Raw genomic sequence first — 15,218 nt, 5'->3', positions numbered from 1 at the left:
AGCACATTGCATGGACCAGGACAACGAGATCATGATCCTGAAACTCCCTCACAGCACTAAAGGGTGTACCTACACCACGTAGACTGCAGCGGTTCAAGAAGGCAGCTCATCGCCACCTTCTCAAGAAGAACTAGGGACAGGCATTAAATGCTGGCATCGCATGCCCACATCCCCTGAGTGAATGTATTTTAGAAATCTCCATTATACTCAGAGTGATTCAGTATACCTTCCTCCACATAAAATCCCAAAGTCTACAGGACCTCACTTACAATATGTACATTTCTGAGGAAGCATCTATTATTACCAGAGTTTTGAAACTTCCCAGTTGCAGTATTTCCTGGTAGGTTTACGTAGTTCTTTCCAAAAAGTGGAGATTATGAGCAAGATCAGTGAATGTGCCACAATGTGCAAAACTTCCACCAAACCTTTATCATCTGACTTTTCTCTGATGACTAAAATGTGCATGGTGAAGAAACTTTACTTCGTATTTTAAACAAGGTGTCAAACATTGCCAGTTCTTGCAGCCTCTACCACCCAAACACAAAGAAAGTCTGATACTTGTTTTATTTACAAATTGGCATCGGTCACATTTGTGAAACCCTGGAACTATCGGCAATGCTATGTTATTCATATTCTAGTCATACCAATGATCAGGAAATCGGAATGTGCCGCAGAAAATATTGCAACGCGCTGTACCCTGAAAAAGCAGTGTAAGAAGGATTGTGCGAACAACTGTATAATGAACAGGTCAATGAATCACAATCGGATTGGCAAAGAGGTAACTGGAGCAGATTAAATGGTTCCGTCCAATTATTTACACCGCTCCAAAATTGTGTCAAAACTAAATTCCCCACCAGATCCCCTCTTGATAAAACAAACCTCATCTACCATTACAGGTTTTTTTTCAGCATCTTCCTCATATGTCCACAGGGGTCCACACAAATGATGTGAAATCCAGTCTAATCCCTATATAAAGTTCACTCAGATTTATGAGTAATTGGTCAGTCTGTATTTAGAATGCAAACTCACCAAGGCTCCTTTGACAGCACTTTCCAAACCCATGACTCCCACCAACCTGGAAAGACAAGGGCAACAGATGCATGGGAACACCACTATCCAAATATTTCCCACTAAAGCATCCTGAATTGGGATTATGAGTTGCATATTATAGGGTTGTGGGATATATCAGGCAGCTCATTCACCCTGGGATGCTGCCAGACCTGCTGAGAATTTCTCGCATTTTCTGTTTTTATTTTAGATTTCTGCAGTATTCTTGCTTTTCCTCACATTAAATAATGTCTTGACGAAGCATTGTTACTTAGGACTGTTTAGCAGGTAAACAAAGAGGCAGCTGGACCCTGAAGAATTGTGTAACAAGCACTAAATTTAAAAGCGAATTATTATTATTTGTGAATTGACCACTTGCAGAATTTGTAGCTGAAAGAACTTCAAAGGTCAATTAGTTTTGGAATTAAAAGGATTTCTGAATTTGAACAGGGCTGATAAATGAACAAGTAAATACAAGGGTGGCCTAACACTGGATAGTATATAGTAGAGACTATGGACAAAAAGACCAGTTAGGAATGAGGTGTTGAGAGTGGGACGCTAATGAATGTTACAAAGTTTTTCTCAACTTGTTGTCTGAAGGTTAAATGCAGAACATATCTTTGCCTGGCATTGTGTCTTAGCCTCATCTGAGAAGGGCACTGTACATCATGGGTATAATTTCCTGCACCATCTGACCTGTGCTCTCTAAGCACGGTAAGAAGTCTCACAATACCAGGTTAAAGTCCAACAAGTTTATTTGGAATCATGAGCTTTCGGATTGCTGCCCCTTCATCAGGTGAGTCAAACCTGAGTTTGCACTCCCCTGATGAAGGGGCAGCACTCTGAAAGCTCATGATTCCAAATAAACCTGTTGGACTTTAACCTGGTATTGTGAGACTTCTTACCGAGTCTATCCCAGTCCAACGCTGGCATCTTCACATCACTCTAACACTGAGATTGCCAATTTACTAAAGACATTTGAATCCCTGCAGTGCAGGAGGCCATTCAACCCATTGAGACTACACTGACAACAATCCCATCCAAGCCCTATCCCCATCACTCCACGTATTTACCGTGCTAATCCCCCTGACACTAAGGGACAGAGCATCTTACCAATGCCAATTTAGTGCCAATTGGTTCCAAATTGAGGCAGTTTGCCATTTCTTGTCCAATATTTCTGTGTCATTGGGATGCAAATAGAAGATGAAAGGAGAAGAGATCAATGGTGACTGGATTCACACTTTTCAAGCATTTTCTTGGCCACTGTATTTGTGACTGGTGGTGAGTATCAATCCAGCCAGCCATGAAATGCACCACTGCAGAGAAATAGAAATCGACCAGCCATTACAGGGACCAAGACATTGAGATCATGATTGGTAATGTATTGGAAACAAAGTGCTGAATGTTTTTAGTCTGAAGCTGAAGGTTCCCTGGGGAGGAATGAGACATCCAGAAGGTTATACTGGATCACACCAGTGTCTGAACAGACGTCAGCAAGGGTTCTACAACATGATAGGAGCACAAGAGGTGATGCAAGAGTACTACTAAATCTTAATATGCATTGAAGAACATGCATCAAGGTTTCCTTTTAGAGCATTTTGTTAAACATTAATTAAATAAATATATTGACGCAGTCAAATGAATAAATATAACACCATAAGCCACAGCCAGTTCAAGATCATGTACCTTTTTAAGGAGTGAAGGAAATATAATCCTCACATGGTGAAATGAATGAATGAACTGCCATTGATAATTCACATTGTTCTTATGATTGAAGGCCAACTTGTCCTGAACACTAGAGCACTGTATGAAGCAGGACTATCTGGAAGAAACCTTAATCAAAACATGATTAGCATGGTTGCAGTTCGAAGGAATAGGAGCTCTCAGAGGGAGGAGGGATGGTACGTATTGTATTAATTACATATGTCATATGTGTTATACGCATTTGGTGCAGAAGTACTTCAGAATTGAATGAACAAAGTATAGTCTCCTGTTGGAGAAATATGCTTTGGTGCAAATAATGCCCCATTTGCTGAGTTTGCAGAGTTGAAGGAACCTTTTGGTCTTCAGGTTATAAAAGTGCAACATCAGGCACTTTCGCTGGGATTTTCTGGGCCTGCTCGACGCAGATGCTAATCCCGTTATGGCAGCTAATTCTCACGATCTTAAAGATCTCAAAATGAGATCTTTCCCACCTGCGCTGGAAACATGATTAGTCCAAAGATATGCAGGTTAGGTTGATTGGCCATGTTAAATTGATCCTTAGTGTCAGGGGAATTCGTAGGGTAACTACGTGGGTTACGGGGATAGGGCCTGATTGGGTCTGTTGTCAGGGCGGGTTGAATGGGCCAAATGGCCTCCATCTGTACTGTAGGAATTGTATGATTCTATGAAATGTTATCAGGCTCACATCCAACAAGGGCATAAACCTGATACCATCAACTTGAATACTTTTAAATATGCAGCAGTCGAGATGACCACGCCAGGGGAGCAGAGGCCAGTATAGCCCTCAGGTTGTTAGGGGCATGGCAGGGCACCCTGTTTGGCATTGGGCAGTGCCAGGTGGAGTGCCAGGTTGGTACTGCCAGAGGTGGGACCTTGGGCTGTCTTAGGGAACTGACACAAAGGGCAGAACCAGGGGCTGGGCCAAGTGCCAGGGGACAGGGTCCAGAAGATGGTGGGCAATAAGAGAGTGCTGGTGATCATAGAATGTGAGGGAGTTCCTGATGTCCATTAAGGGGGCCCTGTCTCATAATGTTGAGATCAGTGGCACCCTTTAAAAATGGTGCTCTGATCTCTGTGGAGTCGCCCTTGCTGACTTTAGGCCCTGCCCTGCCAGAGTTACGGCATCCCCCAATTTTGTTTTGACAGAACATCAGAAGATCTGGGCAGAAAACCTGGCTGTATTTCTAGAGAGAAAGTTGCCGGTTTTCAGTCAGACAGTTTGTCATTTTTTTGGCAAATTCTGCCCTTTGCGCATAATATCTGACAATGAGAATGAGGCATTATTGGTTCCTTCAGCATATAGAAATTCAGTGTCCCCCTCAGACAAATATATACCTCATAAGGTAATACTGTCCAGTAGTGTAGAGAATAGTGGCCTGTTGTGTTTCCTGTGAAATTGACTCCAGTGCACTGTGTAAGAAAACATTACAACCCCAGCAACTGGAATACCCATTATATGGCATTATTGCACATACATCAGTGTTGGTCTCAAATGCAAGTTAGCAGGCTTTCTGAGTCAGAGCCAGCCTGTCAATGAATCAGATCATTGCTTTACCTCAGTGCAGGAGCACTCGGAATGGGGCAGCACATGAATCACAAGAGGCAATAGAAAATACCACAGAAAAGCTTCTTTATTCTATATGCCACCAGCCCACATGAACCCAATTCCCACAAGTTTTCAAATATTGCATGTACTCAAGACACCACATGCATTCAGTCAACAACATAATTGGCAATGGTGAAAGTATCTTAATGTCTATGATTTGTTTGTTGGACTGAACAGTAAACAGGGTAGATTTTGACTTTGGGCAGTGGAGTCAAAAGGTTGACAGTGACTTTGACAATCTGTTTTACATCACTCTCCAGTTTCCATTCCCATTGAGTTCAATCAAAATAAACTTTGAAAGAGATGTAAAAATGACGGTTGAGTCATTAACTCCAATTTACACTAACACACAAACACAATGGGAGGCACCATGGCACAGTGGTTAGCACTGCTGTCTTATAGCAAACAGGGATCTGGTTTCAATTCCCAGCTTGTGTCACCATGTGGAGTCTGCTCGTTCTCTCCGTGTCTGTGTGGGTTTACCCTGCGTGTTCTGGTTTCTTTCGAAAGACGTGCTGGTTACTTGCATTGGTCACCCTAAATTCTCCCTCAGTGTATCCAAACAAGTGCTGGAGTGTAGCAACTAGGGGATTATCATAGTAACTTCATTGCAGTGTAAATGTAAGGCTACAATAATAATAAATAATAAATAAACTTTTTTCATATAGTAGAAGAGAATGAATAATATGCAGCCGAAAGCAACCAGAAACCAGAGATCTTGTGACTGCAAATATATCTAGTTAAAAGTTAACTGTGTTAATAGAACAAATACTTGATTTTTTTTATTTGATTATGGGATGTGGGCATCGCTGTCTAGACCAACATATGTTGCCTGATCTTAGTTGGCACAGGGCAACTAGGAATGGACAATGAATAAATCTTAGAACAGTGCTGCTTCTCTGTTACGATCAAATGGAATTTGTTAGGGACAGCTTTGCATGGTTTTATTTTACAAGAGTTTTTCACTTCCACACAGATTGTATTTTTGTACCAATTATTCGATACCTTCAACATCCTCTTTGTTTTAATTATTTTTTGTGCGTGTAGACATCTAGCAGTGTTATATAAATTTGATTTATTTTTAGACACTAAGTGCTAACTCTGCTGAAATCTCCCTCTCCTTTCAATTTAACTAACTGGTGTGAAGTGAATTAAAAATTCAGTTTGTTTTCAGTTCCACCCGCCTGTCAATTTTTACTGGTTTCCTGAAGTTTGCCATTCACAACGACTTAAAAATCTGTAACAAACAATGTTTCCAATTTAACTCATTTTAAGAGTTTGCGTCCCATGGGAACAGGGGTAGAAACCATTAGGTCATGGAGATGTGTCAATAGTCCCTTTATTGGAGCTGCATGGTGGCTCAGTGTTTAACACTGCTGCCTCACAGCACCAGGGACCGAGGTCACTGGCTGTGTGGGGTTTGCACATTCTCCCCATGTCTGTGTGGGTTTTGTCCGAGTGCCCCGGTTTCCTCCCACAGACCAAAAATGTGCAGGTAAGCTGGATTGCCCCTTAGTGTTGGGGAGCCAGCTAGGGTAAATGAAGGGGGTTATGAGGATAGGGCAGGGTGGGATTGTGTTTGGTGCAGACTTGATGGGCCGAATGGCCTCGTTCTGCTGTGTAAGGAGTCTATGATTTTGTTTAAGTTGGATTAAGTCCACTAGATCCCTGCTCTTGACTTATTTCTAGATTCCCTTATACTGCTGGTAATTTATCCTCAGTGAAAAATGATACAAAGTTCCCAAGTAACAAGTTTTCCAATTCCTTATTATCCATTATAACCACAGCTGCTTCAGTCATTAGGCCCACATTCATTTTAATCACTCCTTTTTCCTGTATATATTTATAAAATCAATATTTAGTTAGCTCTAACATCTCTTGCAAATGTTTTTATATTCTTTTTTCACTGCATAATACATTATTTCTGTCCTGTGCTTGCTTTACATCGCTCTCCAGTCGACTGGATTCTCACACTTCTTTGTTTTTGTCTAAACCTTTTCTTCTGGCGTGATGCAGTCTCTCATCTCATTTGCTGATCACAGTTGCCAACCTACACAAGCAATATTCATGATTTGCACAACGCAATCTTCCTGTGTTGAATCGAATCAGGTGTCAACCACTGCAACCGATAAATCTGCAGTTTACAACTGCGATGATTTTTCTTTAGAAATGAGGCAGGATCTAATATCACCAGTTGGAAAGTGTGATAGATTGGAATGTATTGAGGAAAGAATTATTGTAAAATCATAGAATCTCTACAGTGCAGAAGTGGCCATTCAGCCCATCGAGTTTGCATTGACTCTCTGACAGGATATCTTACCCAGGTCCTCTCCCCTGTGCTAACCCTGTAACCCTACACATTTACCATGGCTAATTCCATCTATCCTCTACACCTTGCGACACTAATTTAGCATGGCCAATCCACCTAACCTGCTCACAGTCATGTTTAAATATCCCTGGTGTACATTTGTTGTCAACGCTCCTCCTGCTACATCATGGGAAACAAGCAAGGCTCTCCGACATGTGATGCATTGTCATTGTCTTGTTACGTTAAAACTGGTGCCGCCCTCAGAAAACCCATCCGAGGTTAGCTGAGAGTTAATAGGAAGAAATTTCCAATATTATGAAATTGTCAGATTGAGAGATGTGAATGCAATGTGTGATCCATGCTGCAGTGTTCGCGGTTTGATGTTTTTGATTACATTGGTGGCGTCCTCGATTCTCGACATCTTTCATGTCTTTCGGTTCGTGAACCATCTATGATGCCTTTCGTTCGCCATATCCAGGCAGCTTCGACCTTAATTTGGTCGGTCTGCCTGTAATTCTGATTCTAGAAAGATCTCGCAGACGATCCGAAAAGCCTGTTGAGATCCCAATCAGAAAAATGGGGTTTACACCACTGTCCACACCAGAGCTATATCGCCTGTGATTAGACAGCCTACTCACTGCTTGACAAGTGTGTACCAGTGTAGGCACCCCCCAACTGACCAGCTATAAGGCGAGAATCTCCACACCACGACAAGCTTAATCTAAGGGAAGACAATTCAGGTCCACCTGCCAGTATTAGTCATTCATTTACAGAAAGACATAAATGTTAAAGAGTTCTTTTTTCTGCACAAATAAAATAAAATCTTTTTATCCTTAATATTCAATGCCACAGAAGACTCTGGGGGCCAGGTCATTGAGTGCATTTAAGACAGATAGATAGATTCTTGATTGGTAAGGGATTAAGCATTACAGGAAGAATGGGGTTGAGAAACTTATCAGCCATGATTGAATGGCAGAGCAGACTCGATGGGCTGAATGGTCATTTCCGCTCCTATATTTTATGGTTTTATGGTCTTATATTTTATTATTTTCCACTTCAGTTTTTTTATTCTGCCCAAATGTAACAAACATCAATCTAATATTCCAGTCTAATATGTCACCTGTCACTGTATTTGTTCTTATTAACACTTTATTCGCATGCTGTGAAACAGCAGGCTCACAGCATGCAGTTTGGCTGCTATTTACATTCCATTTTTTTACTTAACTTCTGCCATTTTAGAAAATGGACTCTGATGTCCTTTCACTCTGGTCGGTTCTGTTTCTGTGCCAAGTCAGCAGGTGTGGAGGTGCATGACGGTCAGAGACAGGTGTACAGTTAGTAGGGCCCTGTGCTCTCACCTTCATTTCTGTCCCCACTCCTATCCCCACCCAACAATCTCCCTCCTTGCCACCCACCCTTGCCCCAGAGATGGCAGAAAACACAGAAACTGTTCCATACTTTGAACCTTTTGCAATAAAATGAGAAACTATCCTTTTGCTTAGCTTTGTTCTCTTGCCTGGTCTTCGGGTTTCTGAGTTTTTGACTGCCAAATTGATAGTGTCGCTTCATTTTGCTAAAGAAACTCATCTTGATTTTAAGCAACTAATAATGAATCTGAAAAAGCAGGTGTTCGCACAGTTAATCCCACCTTTGATCAGGTGCTCGCTCTGCAAAATGAGATTCATCTTTTAACCATGAAGCTGTGATTCTACTCATGGATTTCAAACAACATCACTATATGATTCCCCCCACCTACTCCCTCACAAACGCTCCCCCTCACCCATTCCTCCCACACAAACTCTTCCCCCCTGCCCATTCCTTCCTCCCAAACTCTGCCCCTCACCTCCCACAACCACCTCACAAACTCTCACCCCACCCCCACCTCACAAACTCTCTCCCGCAACAACCTCACAATCTCTCCCCATCCATCCCCACCTCACAAACTCTCCCCCTCACCTCCGCAACCACCTCACAAACTCTCCCCTGTCCATTCCTGCCTCACAAACTCTTCCCCCCTGCCCATTCCTTCCTCCCAAACTCTGCCCCTCACCTCCCACAACCACCTCACAAACTCTCCCCCCACCCATTCCTCCCTCACAAGCTCTGCCCTCCCACCTCCTGCAACCATCTCACAAGCTCTCCCCCTGCCCATTCCTCCCTCAATCTCTCCTCCCCCACCCCCTGCAATAACGTCATAAACAGGGAATAGAGCTCTGGATGAAAGCTCTGCCTATTACCTCAGGACTTTTAAACATTCTTATTGCACCTAGCCATATGTAGAAGATTTAAGTGGTGGATCGAGGTGATACCAGAAATATCTTGTATAGGTGAATGGAATTTGATGAACTGATTTCCTCTAGCTGCAATGTAAGTAAGCTTAGTCACATTTCTTAGACGCTGGTTAAAATTCCCAGAGGGCCCGATCTTACCGCCTGTTCAGGACTCACTCCAGTTGCAGTGAAGATGGACTAGTTGATGGTCAGCCAAATCCCTGTTCACTGCAGTGGATGGGAAACTCCCACTGTGTGAGCGTTTGGAAATAGATGGTTTTCAGGATTTCTGCCTGGGCATTTGCTGAAAGATTTTGGCTGTGATTCACCCAAAAAATTTCTAAGTGCCGAATTTCTTTTCAGCAGGATTTTCAAGATGAATCTCCCACACTCTTTACATCACAGAAAGCCCTAGTGTGAATCTCAATAAAAATCTGTGGGCGTGGCCTATTCCCGCTGGAGAGGCCGGCAGCATAGTGCTGAGTGGGCCACTGCGCACGCACCAACCTGTCAGAGTGGAGATAAGCACATGCACAGTAGCCCACACTGCTGGCCTCCCAATCGCTGACCAGTCCCATTGCTGATTCCCCCATGCCCCGATCGCTGGCCTCGCAGACTCTCTGGGCAAGCCCCGATGTCACCCCCCCAACCCTGGCCCACCTTGACCAATGGTCCCACCCCCCCCTTCAGTCTTTGGCCCTCTAATGGGAATGTAATTTGAGTTTAAATATTTTAATCATCTCCATGCCAATTTCCACAATGCCAGAAATCTGGCGACCAGAGATGCGAAGGGGCTGTGGTGCCCAGCGGGAAGCCCGCTACACCGCCTCCACTTATGTCTCCCGGCCCCCTGCACTGCTTGAGCAGCACAGCATGCTGGGAGAATCGCTCCCTTTAGATCTGAGAGCTCCCATCTAGAAGCGGCCAATGAACTATCAATCAGTTATACAATTAAAGATAAAATTAGCTATCAGAAATTAGGTGCTCTTAAGTGTTGGCTGATGTGATAACTGCACTGTAAAGATTTGGACATTAAATAGTTGTTCCAGACATTGGGAATTCCCCTAACAGGATCATTGTTTCTCTGTATTTACCTTATCAAATCTTTTTTGTCATTTTATATACATCAGTCTTCTAAACTCGGGCAATTCAGCCTAAAACTTGTCTTCATGTTTTAAGCCTTTAAACTCTGATATCATTCTGGTCTCACCCAAGGCTACACTTTCTAAAATTGGCTACAAATTCCAAAATTCCACAATACCCTCAGATGAGGTTTGACCAAGGCGCTATATAATTGAAACATAAATCTTTCCTCTTTGTATTTCAGCCCCTTGAGGTAAAAGCTAGCATTACACTGGTTTTTTCTGATTACTTCTTTTAATGATTTGTGCACACGCCCACCTAAATCCCTTTAGTTCCTCCAGCTTCTATCTCTTGGCATTAAGAAAATATTACGATTTGTCTATTTTGTTCAGTCTGCCTCAGTTTTGCCCATTCATTTAACAGGCTGGATCTCCGCCCCTATCAGTGCAGAGTGGGAAGCACGGGGAGCTGAAAATTAACCCCACCAATCAACGTGCCATTTCATCAGCTCCATCCTGGTTTTGAACCATTTTTGTGGAGGCTGGAAGTGGGTCTAGCAGGGGTCCCCACTCACACCCAATGGGTAGCTTGACTGACTCATTAAAAGCCTAAATGATGGCACTTGAAAGAGGCCAACTAGAAATTTCTCAGGTCCCCGCAGAAAGTCCGTTTAGGTGGCAAGGGGCAGGCAGCTGGTGGCAGACCTGGCAGAGCTAGAGGCCCTCGCTGCTTGCCTGGGTGCAGGAGCCACGCACACTGCCCAATAATGGTGGCCTGGGTACTGAATACATTTGTTTTTAAGTGTACTTAAAGAATTACTCCAAAGATGTGCGGATTAGGTTGATTGACCATGCTAAGTTGCCCTTTAGTGTCGGGGGTCAAGCTAGGGTAAATGCATGAGGTTATGGGTATAGAGCTGCATGGGATTGTGGTCAGTGCAGGCTCAATGGGCCGAATGGCCTCCTTCTACACTGTAGGATTCTATGATACTATGATAAGCTGCAGAGAGGATAGCTTGAAGCAACCATTCCTTTACTCATCTATCACTGTACACTGATCCTATCAAACAAGAAGGACTCTGATTGGCCTTCCAGTTTTGAGAGACATCCAGCATGTTTAACTGGACAGTGAACCTGCCTTTATGTCCGTAATTCGCCGCTCCGGGGAAAATCGTAGGGAATCATTGTTTTCCATTGAGGGAACTCCGATGGCTACTTCCCATTGGGCGGGATTGCCGTTCACTCAATAAAGCAGCTCCTAATCCATGAAGCCCACTGGTAAACCTATTTATGACTTCCCCCCACCTCCTGCGGCCTTTATGGTCATCATAACAGAAAGTGAAGAAGAAATTGCACTGATGTATTAAAATTGTTCTTCTGAGTGTGGGGATGAAGGTAAATTGTTGTAGTTCCCTTTCTCTGCAAATGTTGAAACCGTAACGGGCTTGGTGGGTTCTGATTCTGAGACTGGATGATAAAAGTGGGACAGTTTTGTCCCCCCATTTCCATCCCCCACACCCAGCGCAGTATTGGCATTTTTGCACTCTGATGAACAACTGAAGACAGAACCTCTGGCAGTTTCTACCCATCGTCTGATATTGTTAAGCTCTTGAAATCACCAGATGTCTCTGTGAAGTGAGTTTCTACAGTCTCTGTCACTATTTTCAGATAAGAAAAAAATTATACTCATCATACTTAGAAATAGCAATTTCATTCCACTTGTCATTTTACTGATTTCCCATCAACTTTAGGGCAGGAGACTGGGATTTCTGAGTCAGATATTTCTATTTTACTTTTAATTACAACTATACTACTGAAGTGAAAGTTTGATGATGGCTCTTATTAAAGAGGTGCCCATGATCTGTATTTCTAATTGTCGGTTGACATTGAGTTTGATATAAGCTATTTAACGCCTTTGCTGCATGTCCAGTGATGTTCAAACTAACAACCGCTTTCTATTGATTTCTGCAATTTTGATGGGTCATTTTGAGACTCCTTTTATCCCAATGTAATAAATCTTCAGAAGCAGAAGTCCCTTCATCAAAATCCCTTTATTTATAAATCTAACCACAGTACACAGAGTGTGAGCAGTTAGCAGTCTACCTCCAGGGATATCAGAGGAACTGACACTCCCAGTTAAGTACAAGGCAACGACTCCCTGATTGGCCCATCAATTGGATCCTTAAACAGGGCATTCATGCTCCAATAGGTCAATCTCAATGGCCTGATTGAAGTCATTACACCTCAGCGATATCTTTTCCTTAAAAATAAAACCTGCAAAAAAAAATTAGAAACGTACACACAAGTGTTTTGGCACAGAAAACGCATAGAAGAATCACATCACCACACATTTAGATCCCATCAGGTAAGTGGGAGTAGCCAAGATGTCATGGACATAATGTTCTTACTTCCCATTCACAATATGTTTTGCATGGAAAGAGATGCGTCTTTCTTAACCTTGGATTATATATTCCAATTAAATAATTCAGTAGCAAGCATTTGTGAGTTTGAAATAAAATTATTTATTCTGACATACTTATGCCAGATTAATGCGGCTTCACACACTTAGTCTCAAGCATGTACATATATACACAAAGATTGGCTACAGACAAAGATACTGCTCATAAACAGATTGCAGTTAATTCATTCTCTGATTTACGATCTCCAATCTACCATGTGGCAGGACTACAGTTTCTTGAAGAGACTTAATATTTAAAACTGAAGTGAAAGTCTTAGAAAGTGAAGAGTTTGCAGCAGATTTTGGATAAGGTTTCTTGTTGTCAAATATCTAGGAAGTTGTTTCTTAGCCGAACTTTGAAACTGAATAGTTTAAGTACTGTTGCTGCTTGATGACTTGCAGTTAGTTTCAGGGTCTCGTTCTCAGACTGGTTGAATACCTATGGTCCTTAAAAGACAAAGATGGCACAGCCTTTTCTCTGCAGTTTTCCTGCAATCTGCCCAGGCCTCTTCTGGGTTTTGGGATGATAAGGAATTTCAATAGCAGAAGCCAATTTCAGTCACATAGTCCGTAACAGTTGTCCACACAGAATGGCTTAAAGCTAAATGGCCATTATGTACAACAGTAGATGGTGGTCTTGTGCAAATAACTGGTCTGCATAGAAACATAGGAGCAGGAGTAGGCCATTCAGCCCCTCAAGCCTGTTCCACCATTTAATAGGAGCATGGCTAACCTGTGGCCTAACTCCATGGCTGGAATTTTACTGTTCTGCCCACCACAGGAATCGAAGCGGGTGAGGGTCGGACCATGGAAAGGTCCATTGACTTTGGGTGGGATTTTACAGCTTTAGGACGAGTGAGGCTGTAAAATCCTGCCCCATATACATTTCTTTGGCCAATACCCCCTAATACCTTTGTTTAGTGAAAAGGTATCCATCTCAGATTTAGAATTAGTAACTGATCTAGCATCATCTGCTGTTTGTGGAAGAGAATTTAAACCTCTACTGAGCTTTGTTGAAAGAATCTAGGAGTCCACTAAACTTTGAAGAATGGCCGGTGCGAATTTCACAGTTAACATTGTCTTTGTATGGCCATTCCAGGGGGTGGCCCCCACCTATGGTTATTCAATCTGGAATCTTCCAAAAGTTCAGTAGTCTGTGTTGATTGTGATAAGGTCACACTTGACCCCTTTGGGGTTGGGGGCGGGGGGTGGTGTTGGTGGTCATGTTAACAGTTCATCAGTGCCTATTTTAAACAATGTGAGATAATTCTAGAGCTTGGAGGTCTGTTAAGAATATGACGTGCCTTTAGTGGGCAAGATACATGACTAATAAGCCTTTGGCAGAAATGGCAACCAAATCTTCCTGGATGAGGAAAGGATCTGAATATTGATTCCTCCCTCCCTCCAAACTCTTAACAGGAGTCTTCTTGTCAAATTTAAAAACAAAACTGTTCCTCACTTTCGGGAGTCCAAGCCCCAGTTTATAAATGTTAAATCCGAAACTGTGGCTGGGGGGTATTCCTCATGCGATTAATGAAAGATTAAGAATGGTGGGGTGGCAGGGTGGCATAGTGGTTAGCACTGCTGCCTCATAATGCTAAGGCTCCTGGTTCGATTCTGGCTTTGGGTCACTGTCTGTGTGGAGTCTGCCCGTTCTCCCCGTGCCTGCGTGGATTTCCTCTGGGTGCTCTGGTTCCCTCACACAGTCCAAAGATGTGTGGGTTAGGTTGATCAGCCATGATAAATTGACCCTTAATGTCAGGGGGATTAATGGGGTAAATACATGGGCTTATGGGGATAGGTGTTGGATGGGATTGTTGTTGGTGCAGGCTTAATGGGCTGAAGAGCCTCCTTCTGCCCTATAGGGATTCTATGAACAGATTCAGGATTCAGTACAAATTAACCGAGTGATGGTAAGTAATTGATAACTGCCAGTGACCAGGATGTGTTGTGTAACTACTGCAGTCAATGTACAAGTCAGTAAAAACAATGTTGATTTTTTTTTTGGATAAGATTCCATTCTTCCATCCTTTTTGGTATTTTCAATTCTGCATGTCCGCAGGAAAGCTACCATCAAGGGAGAAAAGGTCAGAAATGAGCTTCACTCCCTGCGAAGGCAGCATTGTATAATTTACCAATCGGAATACCAAATAACATGGGAGTATTTTAACATTTAGAATGGTAGAACTAGTACACACTTATCTTTTTTTCTTTTCATTACAGCAAGCTCTGCAGTGTTAAATCAAGATAATGTTATGGTGCAAATTTTCTCATATTATTCCCAATCCCTCAAATCCCTTTTGTACGTGTTAATGTTCTTCTATCACTAACTGCTGAATTCCACCCACATATTGATATATACACGCATAGATTTACAGCGCTGTTCACTCTGCAGTATTGCTCTTTCATACTACCAGGGAATGCACTTGATTCATTTTAATGGTCCCACATGTCCCTCATTTTGGTCTTTCAAGTTAAACAACTTGGTTCAATGCATCTGACTAAGCAAACAAAGTCCATCCCGTAGATCGTTACGTTTCAACTGACCCAAACCGATAGCACACAGTTCACAGTCTGAAAGGGGGAAAGAAATGCAGAAAAGCAAAGGTATTCATAGACGACTGGTAATCCTTTCTACAATCACTCATAATTGTTGCCAGATATGAAAGAAAACCTACATTGAATCAGTGTGCCAAAATAGTCAACCAAGTCCAACAGGCTA

This window comes from Carcharhinus amblyrhynchos, chromosome 12, assembly GCF_965287045.1.
Source record: "Carcharhinus amblyrhynchos chromosome 12, sCarAmb.v2.hapA, whole genome shotgun sequence".
NCBI lineage: Eukaryota > Metazoa > Chordata > Chondrichthyes > Carcharhiniformes > Carcharhinidae > Carcharhinus > Carcharhinus amblyrhynchos.
This window is presented reverse-complemented; position numbering follows the sequence as displayed.